The sequence below is a fragment of the Rhea americana genome, unplaced genomic scaffold, assembly GCF_003343005.1.
Source record: "Rhea americana isolate MKP2758 unplaced genomic scaffold, rheAme1 scaffold_77, whole genome shotgun sequence".
Classification (NCBI taxonomy): Eukaryota; Metazoa; Chordata; class Aves; order Rheiformes; family Rheidae; genus Rhea; species Rhea americana.
Window position 1 is genome coordinate 742933 of NW_028186945.1, and position 13049 is coordinate 755981.

Genomic DNA, 13049 nt, shown 5'->3' on the forward strand with positions numbered 1-13049 from the left:
AGTGTTCAGCTATTTAAAGAAAAGGTTCCAAAGGAAGTAGAGTACCAATCAGTGTAAAAATGGAAATTGCCCATGTCAGGGAGGCTGAGGCATTTTCTATTATTTGTGATTTACTCTTTCTAGAACATGTAATGCAGTAGTGARAGACAAGTGTTTGCCATGTGCTTTGGTCCAATACTGCAGATGTGCACAGAGAGTATGGAGGATACAGGCTTCTTTGTGGATCTTCRTGCAGTATCACACTTAGAAATGATTCCCCTTTCATAAGAGATCTGGTCWGAACTTAGAATTTCCATTTTTCATAAGGGTTTTACAAAAGAAAACAATTATGTGGATTCAAAGCAAATATTTTGTATAAAGCCGGAATTGAGAGGAGTACGGTTTGGGACAGTTTTTATTTAGGTCAGTTTTAAGGAAGTATACTGAGATTATTTTCACTTTTTTATTAGTGGTGCATTCTTTCATATGGCAGAATCTGTACTACTGCCGCCAGTTTGTAAAAGCATTTTTATTTGTAAAATATTTAATGGAAGCTAAAGCACCTCATTTCCTAGATTAAATTGTGTTCTCCTCCCCCCCCAATAAAGCAGCTGGATACTTGGAACTTGTCTGTATATGAGTGTTAGGGTAAAATAAGGTGAAATAAATCTTACTGAATAAATMTATTTGTGCACAATTGCACTGTGTAAACAGATTTTCTTGTTTATMTAAGCTTCTTCCAAAGTGAATTAAAGGCAAAAAAGCTATATTTTGTCTTCGGTATTGAGAAGTTTGGAACTCAATCCTTTGCCAAATGGTTCTCAGGTGATAATTTTTGTGCCAGTTAGCCCTCTGCCCTGTTTCCCTGCTATGCAGACAAATGCCAGCACAGGTGAAGTGGCAGGACCTGTGTCTTATCCTTCAGCCATTGCTTTTCTTTCTCAAAGCTAGGAAAGTTCCTTCAATGCATCTCTTTCCACCTTCCAAGGCATGAAGAAAGAGGGGCAGGGGAAAAGGATTTCTGGTTTTGGGAGCAGTGGACTGTTAAATTTATTTGGCTGTAACATCAAAGCCTGTCTTCAGTAACCTGGTCGTGAAATTGCTTTGCCATGCAACAGATTCTGGTGGCCCATCTGTAGACTTTAAGGCATCCATGGGATCTGACACCAACAGCTGACAATCCTTAGTATAGACCTGGGTTACAGTATCACCCTCTTAGCCTTTCATGTTACCCTGAAAGAGTGAAAATCTTCTAGAAGCTCCTACTTCAAGGGACTCTGCTAGATATCATGATATCTACCACGAGCACTTTCAGCACTCCAAGCAATCGAACAGTTATCAGCAGTATCGTGGAGGATAGCGAAGTCTCCTCAGGCAGGACTGTAAAACATCTTTTTCTTCTTTTATATGGCAGACTAGCTGAGGAAGGATCATTTGCATTTTGCTGGTGTGCCAGGAAACAGCCATGCCCTGAGAGAGGGACTCCATCCACCCGTGTACCTTGGGCACAGTGTTAACTCTTTCTACCTACAAGAGACTCTCAAGCTGCCGGCACTGCATTCCTCCAGCTAAGCATGGGCCTCCTTTCTCCTTCCAGAAACARAGAAATGTTCTGTCCCTAATGGTCTCACATCCATCCCATCCCTGTCCTGAATCAGATCCCATTCCTAGAAGGTTTTATACAGGCTATCCCCTCCTTCATGCACTGGATTTTTTTTTTTTTGCCTCTGCTTCTAATCCAGCTGTACCTCTTTAACAAGTATTGGTGAAAGGATTCATCTCACCTACCTGCTACAGCTGAGCTAGTCACCCTAATATTTCATTACAGCTGCTGGAAAGAAGTAGCCACTTTAAGGGTGCAATTTGTCTGACCTACCTCATACATTCACTTTAGGATTAGATGATCTGTAACCTTGGAATTGCCTAGTTCTTTTTGCAGTAATGCTAAACAGACCTCATGTGAGTAGATCATCTGTAAAAATCTATTTACAATTCCGTTAATCCCAAACGTATGCGCCTTTCCTCTCATCTTCTTCCTTCTGATGCTGTACTATAACAGCCCTCCCACCTAGAAATTACATGTCTACTCCTCGTCACTCCAGAAGCACATGTGGGTGGTTCTGGCCCACATGCTCTTCAAACTGGGTACCTTAAAAATCTAGTATGGCAGTCCTCACGGTAAAGAGAATGGCATCCTTAACACATTTTTCCTCCAATATAAAATGATTTGCACCATATAGTTTTCATGTCCAGATTATGCTTGCTTTTCATGCTACATAAATGTTTAGTAAAAAAGATTCTCTCTCTGACTTCAGAAATAAACACACATTTATATTGTCTATGTTTTGTGCTTCAATATAGACTTTGATATTTTCTTTGCCTGCCACTTTGCAGAATGACACCGTGCTTATTGGATTGTATCATGAACTACTAGGTATTGGCTAAACAGTTTTGAAAATAATTTATAAACCAGAAAGTAACATCCAGGAGAGCCTTTATAAATACACAAGAGGATCTTTTCATTATATGTGGAAATTAACAGCGTTTGTATTGAGATCATATGGCAGAAACTAGGGAAGCATTTTTTAACATGCATATTTGGTTAACCTGTTTGCCTGTAGAATAAAATACCGTTGAGGAAGGCAAAAATTTATGATATAAAAAACAGTTTATTAGTAGCRGCATTCTGTGTGTAAATGTCTATATGAATTTGAGTTATTGCACATCACACAAAAAAGAATATTCTGGTCTCCCAGGCCAGTGCTGTCCCACGTAACAACAAAATTAGGTAGAGAGTGCCGCAGCATCCTGGCAACAGAATGTCCTTGGAGTCATATGATGAGGAGGTGGGATGTTGTGCTGTCATGCGTATCTGTGAAGTAAGCACATAGAAAGACCTTTACCAACTGAAGGAGCATCAGAGTGCTTGTCAAATTGCCTTTCTTGTTATTCTTTCTCTAGCACTATAACTAACTCCTTCAGGTGTTGCGTTCCCATGATTTGTCCATCACAGGCCTGCACTGTGTGGGGTACGCGTGTTGTCATGACCTGTCATGTGAACTGCTGCGTGACCCAGAGCTGTAAACTGGGATGTGTGTGGCAATCTTGTTTTGTCTTGCTCTCACTTTTCTCATACTTCTTGCACAGAAAGTGTGACTGCATCATTTGTGAAGCTCTTTGTGTTAGCAGTAAGCACTGTAAAAGTAAAAAGATGCAAATTAATAGCTAAGTTAGCAATATTTTTGAGAACCTCTCTTAAAGTATCATACCTTGTAACTCCTTACTCAATATCTTGTCCAAAACCAGGGAAGCACATATGTCCAGGGCCTATGTATCAGAGCTGCTGTGCCTCACATGAAGGAAGTATTTCTATATGCAAAATAATTCTTTTTAAATGTTTCTGTAGGCGCTTAAGTCTTTTGCTTCAGAACATCCCTGAGGTAGCCCAGGAGGTGTTTCTATAAGTAACTCTTCAGTGTATCTAATTCTTATATAACAAAATCACATACTTCCTTGGGACTTTGAGAATATCTTCTCTCATTTTTGCTTTGGCATTTGCATGGGTAAGTGTCTGAAATATTGTAGGCCATCCCTTGGGGAGAGAGACACTTGGACTGCATGGAATAGCTCTCAGCTTTGGTGGTAACCCATGATCAGTTTTTGTTCTGTTTGAATCACAGTGCTGATATCATAGGCTTGATATTACTGTGACATGTTGTTAACTTCATAAGAAAAAAGAGAAACCTACTTTTTTTTYCTGTTGTCCTGTCCCAGATTAAAATTAGCTCATCATTTTATCTRTTAAACTTCATTGCAGTTCTCTTACCTATCATGGAAGTAATAAGAGAAAAGCATAAAGAAGCTGACATATCTCCTGTCTTTCTTTATCTGTGCAAAAACTTTTGATTTTAGCTATTTTTGAACATGGGAAATGATTACTTACAAAAACCTTACTAAGTCCTATTTTCTGCTGAGCAAAAATACATATTTATAAAGATAACTCCTCTTTAGTGATTAGCATAWGAGCAGGTTTTTATAAGAAGAAACTACCCATCTACATGTAGTTTTAAAATCATGTAGTGATGACTAACTACATGATTCAGTGCACTTAGAAGTCAGTGGAAGGACTTCTATTAATTTCAGTGGGTCCTGGGCCAGACTTTGAAGTAAGATAAATTGGTGCAGTATACCTCAATTTTGAAATTTGGCCTGATTTGAGCGTGGGTATATTAATGGATATAGATGTCTTCCTGCATTCAGAAATGTAATACTTCAGCATTTTAAAGAAAAGAAAACAATGCAAACGGACATTCCCTCCTGCATTAAATGAAGTCTTGTTAATATTTACTTTGAATGGGTGTTTGCTTAGTGCAGCTAATGTGGACCACAGTCTACTTTGTCCAGAGAATGACATTTCCAAGTGCTAAGTAAATGGCTCAGGAATTATAAAATCAGTTGTTCAAAATTTAACCATAGGAATGATGTTACATTCTATGCAATTATGTATATACTCCAGGTATTAAATAGTTTTTGTTTCACTGCTGAACTGTAACAATGCAGTGGCAAATAGAAGTGTTACAAGTTTTTTTTTTTTCCTGTCTATTTTAGGAGAAGTATAGCATTATGCCTTTTTGCTATATTTTAATGTCATATTTAGCATGAAGCACTTAAAAAAATACCTGAGATTRTTTATACAGTATTTTCCATGCACAAAAAATATAATTGTGAATCCAGCACTGAGCACACAAAGAAAACATCCTGCTAAGTTTTTTCTCTTTTTTTTTCCATGTTTATTTTATAACATGCTGCACTTCTATTTATAGGCTAATGTTTCACAGCACGCTCATGCCCTCTTTCTGTRCAGCTTCCTTTCCTATAGAAGCTGGTTCTTCTGTGCCAGCAGTCTTACTACTAGATTCATTTAATTTCTCAGCTTTATTTTGGATGAGGAATAATTTTAGATTTGTGTGACTGGTGCAGGTCACCTTCAGGTGAGGAAGGTCATTCTTACAGAATGCGTCATACCTAGCGTATAGACAATTGCCTTAATTTCATTTATATGGTCTGAATGATGCTCTACAATGACTGCACATCACATWATCAATCTTCAGAAAAACATTTGGATATCTATCTTTAATAATAACCGTGTCTCATCAGTTTTATATAAAACATAAATTAGTACCCTTTTGGGAAGTGGGGAATGTGTCCATRTTATCAGGCTATGGAAAGGTCATGGGAATATATGTGGTTACACAGCAATTGTTTTATTATTTSTCACAGTTTGTGTTTCAATTAATAAATCTGATTATAAAATAGTTATTGTATTAAGAAGCAAAATTAATGTAACTGAATACCACTATTACTGTTGYATGATTAGAAACTATCAGCTCATGGAGAATAAGAAAAAAAGCTTATTTCATGTGGATTTCTCATAATTAGCTGCTGATAAATGTAGCTTGATACTTACTGTGCTCTTCTCCAGGTAGTCTTTCAGTCTGAAATGTATGGCAAAAAGAAATCCACTGATACCTTTCAGCACCTGTTGTCTCTAAATACGATTTTATCCTTAACACCTACYGTCTTTTTCTCACAGTCGTGCTAACTGCCATAACTATCTCTGTGGGGGCTATTATGGTGAAGAATTGTATGGTCTGTAACACAACAGTGTTGCACTGAGTTAAATCAGGAGCAGGGAATAACTTTCCATGGGTGAGCTTGAAAATCCTGAGCCTCAGTGCATTTACTGCAACTGCACAGAGACGATGGCTGAAATCTTGGCTTCACTGTGTGCGAATGGCAAAGATCTCACTGCCTTCTTCAGTATAGCCAGGATTTYGCTAATTCAGTATTTGAAGTAGTAATCCCTCTCAAAGGCGGACTTTTGTGGAGTGGCTTTGGCACACCAGCAACTATCCCACTGCAAGCCTTTTCCTCCCAGCTGATGAACTGGCAGCAGCACCTCCTGCCAGGTTCTGGTAGGAAGCACTGACTGAGGAGTGTGGTTCCGGGGTACAAGAAGCAGCAGCACAGCTGGAGTGAAACTAAAAGTGATAGGCTACATTTCATCATTAAAAATACTATTCAATGGGCGTATTTCAATTAAATTTAAATTGAAACAAATACATGTGTTCAACAGCATTAAAGGAAAGAGGTGTGAATGACAAGAAAGGAGAACAGTGGGCAGGGGCGTGGAAGAAAACTGAGGATCAGCACATTTTAGTCAAGATTTATATTTATGTTGTCGGAGTTGTTCTTAGTCTTTGTACTTCATCATACATATTGCTGTTTATGGAGTCTTACAATAACCTGCCCCYATTCCTCTGTTACAAATGGTGAAAATGAAACAAGCCAATGTTAAGGATAAGACTTACGTGCTCAGTAGTGGCTATGAAATCTGTCTGCCTCAGAGGGATTTTTTACTCCTTCAGTCCTGTCATGCTCTCTCTGCACCCTTCTGRTGCTTATCTGACCACAAGGTAAGATGACCAAGAAGCTAATCCAGAAGATATGTAAGTCCCCACAAGTGAATATTTCTGCCAGCTTAGCCCCCTGGATCTGTGAGGTCAGACCTGACACAAGAAAAGCAGAAGCAGCTCGTGCGAGAGTAAGATGGGAGCAGGACAGCCCTTTTACCAGCCAGCTGATCAGTTTTGCCATAATGTTGAACCTCAATCTGAGTTACTCAGAACTTGGCTTCAGATATTTGTGACTTCATCTAGAGAATATCCCATCTGACTGCAAGGAGAACTGCAGGTGTCCTGCACTTTCGAAAAGACAGGCTCAGTGTCTAAGGCAAAGCATCTGGAATTAGAAGCTGCTTTTAAATATTTGAGTCTTTGTGATTCACACAGTTAAGAAACGAGCCAGTGGCACAGTCTGAAATAGAGCTGCTGCCTCCTGCCTCTTAGCCATGCTCTCTACGCAGTAATTCTCATGCTAGACCCTGCCATCTCCCACATACTTTGTGACTCATTCTGTCCCTAAAATTATTTGCACCTGGTGTTTTATTACTAGTGTAATGGTTTAAAATATGGCCTTCAGAAGCATTTAATTAAACCACAATAATTTTCTTATCATAAATCTCCACGCTTTTATCCTTTGTACGTTCCCAAGTACCTGTATTCTTGCATGACATTTTGCCCTTGACTCTATTTAGCTGCATTTAGGCTCAGCTGTGCAGATATGGGGAGAATGCAACTTCCATCTCCTTTGCCTCCTGTTTCTACTTGGTATGCCCCACATACTCTTCTTTGTCACCATTAAATCCATCTTTAAAATTCACATCTTCCATGGATCTTTCCTCTTGTGCTTCTCAGCAAAGACCCATCACTAGTTTTTTTCATTTTTATACTCTCTGTGTTGCTAAGTCAGAGCATAGTATCCTTAGAGCTGACACATTGCTTTACTAGAACACCAAAGGYACCTGCAGTGCTCATTAATATTACTATTGCCATTGCTCCCTTGGAATTCTTAAACTTTTAGTCCTTTTTACAGCCTAATCGATTCCCTGTGAATGGGTTTTGTATATCTTCTGGCACGAAATTAAGCAGAGCTGGGTTTGTGAATGTGACATGCATATCCCAGAAACTAAAAGATGAAAGTAAGCTGACTAACTAGCCACCTAGAGATCCTTCTGATAGGGTAGCCATTGAGGATTATTTTGGTGATAAAGGCATGGCACTTATAAATAAGCACACCTGTATAATGAGAATACTGTGAGTAYTGTAAGCCTTAAAATTAACACTGCATTTATGTTTGTTTTGCTTCTCGCCTTCAGACATGTTTGGATATTCTAGTTGGAGGAGGAGCACAAGGCCTGTTCTGGCTTCTTCCCTGGGAGAAGGCATGAGAGCCACTTTCCTCTACAGAATCATGTCCTTTACTTATTCTGTTGCATAGGAAATCTTGCTTCTTTGCTCAAATCAGCTTCAATAACCCATGTTCTGGGCACTTGGGTTGTCTCCTGGGAAGGGAGATGTGCTGACTTGAATTCATTGAGGCTGAAGAGGGATCTGCACTTGGATTTCCCACTTCAGATAAATGTTCTAGCCATTAGGTTGTATAGATAAGAAATTACTTGTGCCACTGGGAATGGGATCTGAAAGGGACAGCAAATGCAATTGCATTTTGTGAAGGATCTTATGTTCTCAGCTTCAGTTAAGTGCACTTGGAGAGCATTTATGGAGCAGGTTTTACATGTCACTCTGCTAGGTTTCTAGGGCTGGTGGGATGGAGTGTAGATGCTTGCCTGCTCTGGTGGGGACAGTTACAAATCAGATGATGCCTATGGGACTCTACGGCCCCAAAGTTGTAAGCCTAATTTATAAAACGGCCATTGTGTGAGTAAGGGTTGGCATTCCAAGTATGGACTTAAAGGACCTCAAAAACACTTAAATCTTGCTTTAATTGCTTAAATCCTTTGCTAGATCTGACTAAGGCTACAAGTGGTAGCTAGCAGAAGAGATGGGAGTAGAATCCAGGATATTTTCTAGAACAAACTGTTCTACCCCAAATCTCTCTTCAGCAAAACTCATGTATGTAGGTCAGAGTGTATAAGGTTTCTCACTGACTTTTACAGCCTGCTTGACTTATATAACCCCTTACTATACTGTATTAGTCCCAAATGAGATTCTTTGTTCTAAGACATTTATCATTTCTGATTTTGATTTTCCAAGGAAAAAAATTTAAAACAAGCTGTCCATTGAGCTGATCCAGTGAGGGACAAACCCTAGACACCGCCCACATGGGACATGATTTGTTATCAGCATTTCAACCGTTAGTGCTTCAACAAGAGGAATGGAAAGAAATGTTTAAGAGGAAGTATTTGCCTTTCCTGCCAATTCTGAGGTATAATGTGTGACATTATATGATTTTGTTAAAAATAACTGATTCATTATCAGCTGGAGTACATGATAACCAGCCTCAGGTGGCAAGTTTTTGGAGTGACATTTCACATATTGGAGTGCCATACTTTTACTAATATGCTAATAAGCCTTTGTTGGATGGTCTAAAAATAACTTTAGAAGATCTTTGGGGATAAGGGTTTGGGTTTAAAATGAGGTGTCAGAGGCAAAGTATGTACATCTGTGATTAAATTATAGAATAACATTATAGACTAATAGATTTTTTAAAATAAAAATGTATATGATGCTCACGTGTCTTCTGTAGCTGAGACCAGTAGATTCAGATCCTTTCAGTCAATGGCCAGTGATGGAGGTTTCAGTTCTATTCATGAATTTGTGGGCCAGAATTCATAGTTCTGGGGGGCCTTGACTCCTTCTACCATCAAGAAACAGTTTCTTTCTATGACACAGCCTGATCTAATCCTAATGTAGGAGCAGCTGCAAATGGAGATGAAATCAGCTTTTCTGATGAGAGCTGAGCTGGCAGCCTATCTTTTTCTTCTGAGAGTTGTAATTCCCTCCCAGATTTAACTCTGTGTGTGTGTGTCCATTTGAATATAACAAAGACATCCTTTATTTTATTCATTTAAAATAAATTATGATACTATGTGTTGTGTTATTTTACTGGTCTTGGGGCAATGATTAACATGTAATAAGCTCCCCTCAAAGTAAAAACATTAAGCTGTTAACAAGTTGAAAAGTGTGCACATGTAGATTTTACAGTAGGGTACTGGATATCTGCCATGGGGCTTCTAAGAGTGAAATTAAAGTCTAGTTTTGCCACCAGCTTCAGGAGACCAGGATTTCACAGATCATGTAGGGCTACAGAAAAAAAATTAAGCAGAATTCAGTATCAAGCAGCCTATTTCTCTCTCACTCAAGAACTTACGTAATGTGCAATTAAGTAATGTCTTCATGAAATCTGTATGCAAATCTTATGACAAGAACTAGGGTGCATTTAAACTTGATGAGAAATCTTGATTAAAAAAAGCAGTAAGATGAGAGAAGTTTATTGCTCATCATTTCCTTTCTGGAGGACAAGACTGGCCACCACCCTACATTCCAGTTAGGTACTTGTTTTGGAAAATGTAATTCCTCTGATTCTCTCCCCCCTCCTCCCCCATACACACATGGGAAGTATCTAACCAAACAAAATCTTCAGCTGAAAACTTCTAAGATAAGTGTTTTTAGGCAATGGTTGTTCAGACAGAGCCACCAGTATGCTATCATAGAATGGAATCCATGGGACACATAAGGCAAACAGAACTGCGTATTTGGTTTTAACTACCTTAAATTTCAGCCTTCRGAATTATTCTTCATGATCCTAAAACTCCTCTCTTTAAGAAGATCATAGGCAGCATGCAGGTCACTGGACATATTATTATAATATTATCTTAATTTTAAGTCTTAATGATTATATATTTTAATACCTTTTTTTCAGTGATCAAAGTTCAGATCTAGATTTTCTCTTTAATATCACTTTCCTGTATCATTAGAGAAAGGAATAATTACAACAAGCTGACAAATGCTCTCCTTTATGTAGCAGACACTGTCTATAAAATGAACAAGTTCTTGTCTAGTCCAGTTCCTAGTAAACTTGAATCTGTGTCTCAGAAACCATTGTCATGTCTTGTTGACCAGTTGTGCAGAATGGCTCACAAGAATGACTGAATGTTGAGATAGATCAGTGTTTTCACCTTTATGTACAGCCTCTTCAGCAGCTCATGGTGGTCTGCTGTGCTCTGAAAATGCTTTTGAAACKGCGAAAAAGAGTGCATTCTGAAAGCTGCAGTAACAGGCTTTGCAATCAGGTTAGCTAGATCCAGAAAAGAATGCCCAAATGGTCCTGCTGTATGGATGTATTCTGGCCAAAGGATGAAAACCTTATTTGTGGAAGCACGTGTTCTCAAGGCAGGCACAACCTGAGGCTAAATTACTAACCAAGACTTTTCCTCTCCGAATCACAAAACCTAGGGAAGTGCTGGTAGAGCAGTCCAGCTCTAGAGAAACAAGTATTTCTAACATTTGAATGAATTGTTAGAGATAAATTCTCTTTGCTGATCAGATAGTTTTGCAGGTGGCAGTTAAAAATTATGTAATACTTTGCTGCCGGGGCAGATCCTTGATGATTTACACAGCTTTCTCTGTCCCAGGGAGTAGTGGCAGAGGCTGTGGATGGCTTATTTTCAAGTGCATTGTTTGAAAAAAGCCCAAAGAAATGGCTGGGTGTATTCATTTCAGCAGCACTGCCAAATAATGGCCATTGTAAGATTCAGGACATTTTATTTCTCCACAGCTTAGTTCCATTTTACTGTGAATTCCATATTTTGTTGCCAGTGTTACTCTGGATTCATGATAACATGGCTTAGGGTTTGTTTGTTTGGGTTTTTTTTTAGTAAGATCTTTGGTTATTTCCCATGCTAACAAAATTAGGAAAATACATTACTTTTTCTTTTTATCCTTTAAGTTACATGAATGACCATTACTATGCCACAAAGGCTTTAAAAGAAGATTTCTAAGAAATCGAACAAATTTCTAGAAGGGAATCACAACCTGAAAAGAAAATGGAGGAATAACCCTGCTTGAAGGGGGAAATTCCATAAAAATGTAAAATCATTTCAAAAAAGCTACACTTTGAAGAGACATTGTGAGGGTAAGTAACATGATTATTTGATATTTACTAAAAGCACTGCAGGAATGAGGGATATGCTCTCACACTGAAATGGCTATTAATGAAGAAAAATTTGACTAGCATTTACTACTTAAGAGAGACTGGTACCTAATACTGAAGTTTTCCTGTAAGTAAAAGTATGAAACATCCAGTTTAAATTGATACCATGTTGTTTTGAGAGAGACTTAAAGAAAAAATAATAGTCTTGCCCTTTAAGCTCATGTATTTTTTTCTGCATTTGTCTCATAACCTTAGTGTATTTAGATGCCTATGAAGGATAGGTAGAATGTTACTATTCTTCTAAGGCTTACACTAATATTTCATTTATCTAGCATACAAAAATGAGTTTGGGGAACACTCCAGTGTACTATTTCAAAGAAAAAATCCCAAATCTAGATAGCCAATCTGATAGTTTAGAAAACGCCTACTCTGATAAATGCACTGCAGTGTTTACAAAAGTGTGTTTTATTTCTCTCATACACATTTAATCTGTACATTAGATTGTAATGGTGCAAAGTGCAATAAGACTTTAATGGGAAGAATTTGGAGCAAGCATGCTTTGGCATACATTTCTTATGCAGATCATCTTAAATTTGCAGTAGTAAAACCTTCATGGTAACTGTGAGTGTTAATGTTTTGCCTATAGAACTTATTTTATTTTTTCTTTATCCTCCTCTCTCTTTTATGCTCTTCTCTTGGAGGTACACAGTTTAGAGAGAAGCAGTTTTGTTATTTCCCTGGAGATTCATCATGGCATTGTACTCAGTTTTAATGACGTTTAAARTGTTCACAGTGTTTTTTTGATAAGTCAAATTTTGTGATTGTTCTTATGACACATGATCAAAGTACGCTTATTGTTGCTAATAACAGACTGATTCCTTCCCATTGTATTATTTTACACTTCTGGTGTCTCTATTAGATACCTAATAAGTTAGGATGAATTAGCAAATACAGCTGTTGTGTCTTATCACCTTGATATTAAGGAGAGACTGAGAAATAGTTTAGGAATTGCTTCTGAAACTGTTGGRTTGAACTGTTGGGTTGTGTGAAATGACCTCTCATCTCTCTGTCTCTCTCTCCCTCCCTCTCTCTCTCTCTCTCTCCTTTTTTTTTTTTCCTAATCTTCTACAGGTTTCTAAAAAAATGTTCAGTGTTAATGTGGATCTATCCAGTGTGCTTGTTCTGCTCCTAAAAGCCAGCCAATCAGTAAATGGAACACAGGCTAATTAATAATTCTTAATCCCCAAATTATATAGGAATCATATATGTTTAAAATACCAAAACAAGTAAAGCAAGGTCTCTTTACATAATTCTCCTTAAAAAGGGTTGTTGCAGGATTCGCCAAGTAAATAAAACAAAGCTGGCAAGTAAATCCATGCTAATTTCAATTTTTCTGATATTATGGTCAATAAGGAATTAAAAATAAACACTCTTGAAAATCAGATTCATGTTGTAATAATAACAAAAGGAAGACAGGACCTTCAGTTTTCAAGCAC

At 38.0% G+C, this 13049-nt stretch overlaps 1 long non-coding RNA gene across 2 annotated transcripts in view; it reads right to left on the reverse strand.

The window, feature by feature from the left end:
- Positions 1-2628: 2628 nt before the first annotated feature.
- LOC146585725 (uncharacterized) overlaps positions 2629-13049 on the reverse strand; it is a 55516-nt gene continuing 45095 nt past the window's right edge. For both annotated transcript variants that reach the window (XR_014897947.1, XR_014897948.1), the window contains exon 2: positions 2629-3174. This is a non-coding gene — a long non-coding RNA (uncharacterized LOC146585725). The remainder of the gene's footprint in view (positions 3175-13049) is intronic.